At 40.8% G+C, this 6806-nt stretch overlaps 1 non-coding gene across 1 annotated transcript; it reads right to left on the bottom strand.

Annotated features, from left to right (window-relative positions):
- Window positions 1-5792: 5792 nt before the first annotated feature.
- On the bottom strand, window positions 5793-5936 carry LOC132656115 (small nucleolar RNA SNORA48). Its single transcript, XR_009594056.1, has one exon. It is a non-coding gene; the product is annotated as a small nucleolar RNA SNORA48 (small nucleolar RNA).
- Window positions 5937-6806: the final 870 nt, after the last annotated feature.

The raw sequence follows: 6806 nt of genomic DNA, 5'->3' as shown, positions 1-6806 counted from the left end.
CCCTATCACAGACCCCTCTCTCCTCTTCTCCCAGTCCCCTCTTCTACCATCTTCTTCCTTCCCCATTCCTTTCTCCTCAGGAAAGGGGAGTCCCCCTCCCACCAAATAGCCTTGGCACATCAAGTCCCATCAGAAATAAGTGCATCCTCTTGAGGCCTGATAAGTGTTTCTTGGTCATTAGACATTCCTCCGTTGAAAATTTTTGGTTTAGCTTTGTACCCCATTTTTAATTGAATTGTTTGGTTTGATGGTGCTTAATTTCTTGAGTTCTTTATATATTTTGGATATTAGCCCTCTGTCAGATGTAGGTGCCAGAGCCCACTGGCAGAGTTGAATGGTTCTTTATTTGGAAGTGAGGGTTGAAAGAAAAATTAATAAACCGATGCACAACACATGGAATCTTTCCAAGAGGGCTCTAGCAGACACTCCTCACCTGGCTTATTCCAGTAATCTCTAAATCAGAGCAAAACACCTCAGTACAATGAATGAATTCACAAGGAAGTCGAACAAAAGGTGTGACCTTGACAAGACATCCCACCTGCTGTCTCAAACAAAAGGAGATAGACTTGGTAGCTTATCATTGACTCCAATGAAGGCCAGGGTGAAAGCAGTCTTTCCACTGAGATCTAAATGACAATGCAGCTTGGTAGACCAGCAGCTCCCAACAGGTAGGGTTGGAGAAAAATTTTCCTAGTCTGTACGCTGCTACTTTGTTATACTGACAATGTCCTTTGCCTTACAGAAGCTTTTCAGTTTCATGAGGTCCCATTTATTAATCATTGATCTTTTTTAAAAAATATATTTATTTTTTATATTAATCACAGGTTATTTACTTTGTATCCCAGCTGTAGCCCCCTCCTTCATTCCCTCCCAATCCCACCCTCCCTCCCTCATCTTTTTTTTTTTTTTTACAGATGGTAAAAATGAATTTTTATTGTGGGCTCATGGGGATGTGTTTTGGTGAGCAGAATTTGTTACATTCATTTCTTCATTGTAATCTTCTGGAATCCAGAAACTTTCTGATTCTTCCACCATCAAGGGGAAAAGAAAGTCGTTGCCCAAGTAACACTGAACTAAGCAAGTCCCACATACGAATCAACTTTTCTAATAGACTTATTTGTCTGTTTCCTTATGGAACACAGTAACAGTGCTTTCTTTCAGTCTCCAAGTTCCATTTGTGCAGAGATGGTACAGTCAGAATCTGTGTGTTTATTTGGGGAATTCTTCATTGCTACGATGGTTTCAAAGTTTGCTTCAAATGTACTGTGACAGGGAATAATTGACTTATCCCATACTCCTTCATTCTAAAGCATCACTTCACTTGCCTGAGTGTTGCCTCCTACTTCATGTCGACAGCTGAGGGTCTGAGAATGACAGTCCTTAAGTGGTTAATCAGAGGATGCAAATGAGGTGAAGGTGGCTGCCCTGCTATATTGGTGTTCCTCGAAGAGGCTACAAGCATCTCTTTCTAAGTCTTAGAAACCATAATTGATAGAATGGCTAACCAGCAAAGGCATCTGCCTCTTCCCACTCCCCAGTTCTAGGTAATACCTGGGCACCACCATACAAGGACTGTTTGTGGGTGCAGGGCATACAAACTGAGGGTTTGTGCTTGTGTGGAAAGTACTCCATCTACTGAGCCATAGTCCTGGTTCTCCAAATCAAGCATCTCAACAAATGTGAATGTCCTCACCTGCAGAATAGACTCATTTTATTTTGTCCCTTCCTCATCTTTAATCATTGATCTTATTGTCTGAGCTGTTGGTGTTATGTTCAGGAAGCTGTCTCTTGAGACAATAAATTCAAGGCTATTCCCCAATTTTTTCTCCTGTTTGATTTAGTGTATCCATTTTTATGTTGAGGTATTTGATCCACTTGGGCTTAACTTTTGTGCAGGGTGATAACTATGCATCTATTTGCATTTTTCTACATGCTGACATCCAGTTAGACTAGCACATCTGTTGAAGGTGCTTTCTTTTTTCCTATGATTTTGGCTTCTTTGTCAAAAATAGTATCCACAGGGGTGTGGGGCTTCAATTTGATTCCAATGATCAACCAGTCTGTCTTTATGCTAATACCATGGATTTTTTCTTACTATAGCTTTTATGTAATACATTCCAGTAGTATATATTCTGATAGTTTGGATAATAATGATCCACTGAAGAGTAATAGAGCATCTCACAACAACCTTAATCTCACACCTAGGAAAACTCCCTCTGTGTTGTTGGTCAGAAGCATCTAAGAAACTCCCCTGACAGCACAAGTCTCTTTGTCAGTGTTCTGTTGCTGTGAAGAGACACCATGACCACAGCAACTCTTATAAAGGAAAATATTTAATTGGGATTTACTTATAGTTTTAGAGTTTTATTTCATGTCATCATGGTGTGAATCATGGCAGCACGTGGGAGGACGTGGTACTAGAGAAACAGCTTGAGAGTTTTACATCTAGATTCACAGGAAGCAGGAAGAGAGACTCAATGGGACTGGCCTGAGCATTTGAAACTCTAAGGCCCACCCCCACTTTTCCCAATAAGGCTATATCTACTCCAACAGGGCCACACTTCCTAATTTCTGTCAAGTAGCCCCACTGCCTAATGATTTAAACATATGAGTCTGTGGGGGCCATTCCTATCCAAATCACCAAAGTAAGCTTTTCTCCATTTCCTTTAATTACTGTCTTAGTCTATGTTACATTGCTGTGAATAGACACTATGACCACAGCAACTCTTATTAACAGAAGCATTCAATTATGGCTAGCTTACAGTTTCAGAGGTTTAGTCCATTATCAACATAGCAGGTATCATGGCAGCATCAGGCCAACATGACGATTAAGAAGAAATTGAGAGCTCTACATCAGATCCACAGGCAACAGAAAGTGAGAGACTGTGGGACTAGTTTGGGCTTTTTAAGCCCCAAGCACCTACTTTCTTCAACAAGGCCACACTTCTCAAAAAGACCACACCTCCTTAAATCTTTACTGGTAGTGTACCTCTTAAGCAATCAAATATATGAGCCTATGGGGGCAATTCATATTCAAACCACCAAAATCACCTCTGAAAAATTGAAGGTAAGACCCTTTTGCTGAAGATACCACACACTGCCAACACAGGACTTGAAAGAAATGAATTGAATCTCTCCTGGAAGCCATTGCATGACAATTAGCTCTCATAATACCAGATATCTCTGTGCAAACTGACAAGGGAGAAAAGCTATCATAACTCCTACCCAACTTTCCTATCTCAAATACAGACCAGGATGGCAAGGTAACCCCAAAGGTGCAGTAGTGTTTAGACAAACCCACCATTTTCTAATTGGACTTAAGGACCTCTCAAGAGAAGGAAATTCTTGTGTGGATCTGTAAACCTGGCCAAACAGCCATATCTGGTGATATCATGAACTTTAGGAGAGAGAGCCCCTTACTGCTCCCACTTTCCCAAACCAGTATTATTTCTAACTACTTTATAAATACTTAACCATATATGCTCAAATCAGAGTAACTCTTACTCTTCATCAAAGAAATTTATTTTTTAAAGAAGACAAATATACCTACAGAAATACACGCAGGCTAAAGTGCAATTAAAAACTAACTGAAGGGTGCCTTGGCAGGATTGATAACTCAAGCTCTCCAGCTAATAGTCAGGGAACACAGTAGAAATGAGGCCAGAGATATTGTAAAAGCACGAAAAACAGTATATCTGTTCTGGCATAGTTTCTTCTAAATATGAACAAGAAGTTATGCCCATGAAATTTTAACATTATAGTTGTTTAAACAAGGCTTGGACAGTGACACAACCAATTGACATGGAATCTCACAAAGATTGCCTCTAGATAAGGAGCTATAGTCAGTTATTTGCTGCCAAGAGATACAAAAATCAGTCTTCTCCATAGAAATACTGAAGATGGGTTACCTTATATTCAGGGAAAATATGTGATGGGTTAACCTATATTCAGTGAAGATATGTGATAAGTTACCCTATTACAAGTTGTCAACCCTAAACACATTTACAAACAAGGAAATAATGAACAGACTCAACAAGCTGTATTTATGTGTGAGTATGTGTGTGTGTAAAACAATGGAACGATAATATTTGAAAATAAAATATCATGAATTTTATAGGAATGAGGATCATGGACACAGCAAGAGTTGCAGGAGGAAACAGTATGATGGGAAAAATGTATAATTAAAATAAAACTCTAAAATCATTTTAAAATAATAATGCTGAATATCAAATACATATTGGAATAGATAAAAATATTAATGTAGAATAGGTGGATATCACCTCAAAGTTTGATCAAACACTGCTGCACTGATTTTTATCTTGCCAATGGAAAATGTTTTATAAAAACTTTATATGAATAAAAACATGAGATTTAAAACATGAGTTGTTAATATGTTTGCTGTGTTTCTTTTGTTATTATCATCATCATCATCATCATCATTATTACTTAATAAAATTACTACATGTCCCCACCCCCAGCTCTGGGTACAATCTCTTTTTTTTTTTTGAAACTTTTTATTGATTCTTTGTTAGTTGCATATCAAGCACCACAGTCCTGCTCATCTCCCTGTCCTCTCATATCCATCCTTTGCCTTGCAGCTTCTGCCCCAAATAAAAAGCAAACAAATAGCGAAACAACAACAAAAAGTAAAGCGTAGAAAACATCTCATCGGGGGAGCTACACTATATCACAGTGTGTCCCATAGCTGACTCCTTTGTCCATTCATCTTCACTTGCAAATGCTCATGACAATGAGTCATTGGTTGGTTTCATGATCTCTGGCTTTTATGACACCATCAATATTTGATCCTCATTGGGACTTTTCACAGGTATTCTGTTACTGCCTTGTGTTATGGAAATCCTGTAGTTTTACAAAAGCAGGACTGGCTCTTTTGTACATACCAATGGCTTGTTGATGATATAGATTTTGGAGTGGGCCAATTCAGATCCCTAGATCTGGGCCAGGGTGGTAGCTGAGCTGGTCAGTGAGATGGACCTCACTGGTTTGCCCACCAGGGCAAGCTCTCCAGTACCAATCCTGTTTAGCTACCCAGTGCCACCATCTGGAGGAGGCAGGGTCCGCTATCCTGCATTCACGCCATTGGGCGGCTCAAGTATGCCCATGTCTCTAGAGCCAGCTCCACTGTGCTTGCTACCCAGTCAAGGTGTGGGGCCTTCTCCCCCAAGTGCTGCTGACCGTGAGGGGCTGAGACAGCTCTTCAGCTCTCACACGCCTTAGGCTGACTCACCCATGTCTTTACCATAAGGGTCAGCTCCACTATGCTGTCCAGGTGAGGGGCAGAGGTTGTTCTACCTCTCCAGAGTGCTACAGACCTTGAGGAGGCAGGGCTAGGTTTCCCGTTCTCATGACTCCAGGCTCTCCTCACTACTGCAGGCGGCAAGGGATACATACCCCCACACCCATGCTACCCCACAGCAGATGAGCATCAGGGTTAACCTTCCCATTCTACCGCCTTCAATCTTGGCTTACCTGTGTCCCCTTGACCAGGGCCAGCCTTACTGTGCTGCCCAGTTGAGGTACAAGGCCTGCTCTCCCAAGTACTGCAGTTGCTGCAGGGCAGAGATACCTATCCTGAGCTCATGACCCTGTGGACAGCTTTACTGACTGCTGGAGATGGAGAGGGGCAGGGGTGAGCTGGTGTGTGAGGCATCACTGCTGAGCCAATGCCATCGCAAGGCATATGAATGGCATGAGTCCACTTGTGCCATGCACTGTCTGTCTTCCTCCTTTCCATGCTACACTGCCTGGATTTGATTTGATTTGAAGGATTTCTACGAGTCCTAGGAATAAGGCAGCTTTGGCCACCAAGCCAGGAATGAACCTAGATGAACAAAGGACTGCCCTCTGCTCTGCCCTTGACTGATATAAGAACACCACCACCAACAAGGTGTCTCTTTGCCCATTGTCAAAGGGCTAGCTGTGTTTCTTAAAATGAAACATTAACTACAGTCTACATGAAAACATGTTATATATTATAACTTATTTTTTAATTAATTTATTTTATATTAATTACAGTTTATTCACTTTGTATTCCAGCTATAACCCCCTCCCACATTCCCTCCCAATCCCATCCTCCCTTCCTCACCTCCTCCCATGCCCCTCCCCAAGTCCACTGACAGGGGAGGTCCTCTTCCCCTTCCCTCTGACCCCAGCCTATCAGGTCTCATCAGGACTGGCTGCATTGTCTTCCTCAGTGGGCTGGCAAGGCTGCTCCCCCTCAGGGGGAGGTGATCAAAGAGCCAGCCACTGAGTCCATGTCAGAGACAATCATAACTTATAAAATAATGATCATTTTAAACATTTTGAACTTGTAGGAACGATTCTTTAATTTATCTATCTAGAAATGTTTATCATCAAGAAAGATAAGTAATCACAAGTATTACAATGGTGAATCTTATATCCCACCACTCAATATTTTTCATGAAGATCTATAGCTTGTTCGAAATAAATGAAAAATACCTATTAATTAATTTATATAATTTATATGTAGCTTATGTTGCATTAGCTATATGAACATGTTGATATGTAAATGTTTACATAAAATGCAAATTAACAAATTAATCTCCTCTGTAATGTTTAACATGTACTGTTACATCGTTTTTACTCCCAAAGGGGATGGCACAACTTCTTTATACTAGTGCAGAAGCCCAAAGCCAGAAACTATGTGGAAGGTCATATGAGAAAAGTAATCCTCACAAGCTCCGTGGAAATAGGAACAACTAGTTATGGTCAATATGCATGCTATTACTTTCAGTAGATAAAGCTCCTGTAGTCGTTAATCAGAA

Source organism: Meriones unguiculatus, chromosome 8 (genome assembly GCF_030254825.1).
Source record: "Meriones unguiculatus strain TT.TT164.6M chromosome 8, Bangor_MerUng_6.1, whole genome shotgun sequence".
Taxonomy (NCBI): Eukaryota; Metazoa; Chordata; class Mammalia; order Rodentia; family Muridae; genus Meriones; species Meriones unguiculatus.
This window is presented reverse-complemented; position numbering and strand designations above follow the sequence as displayed.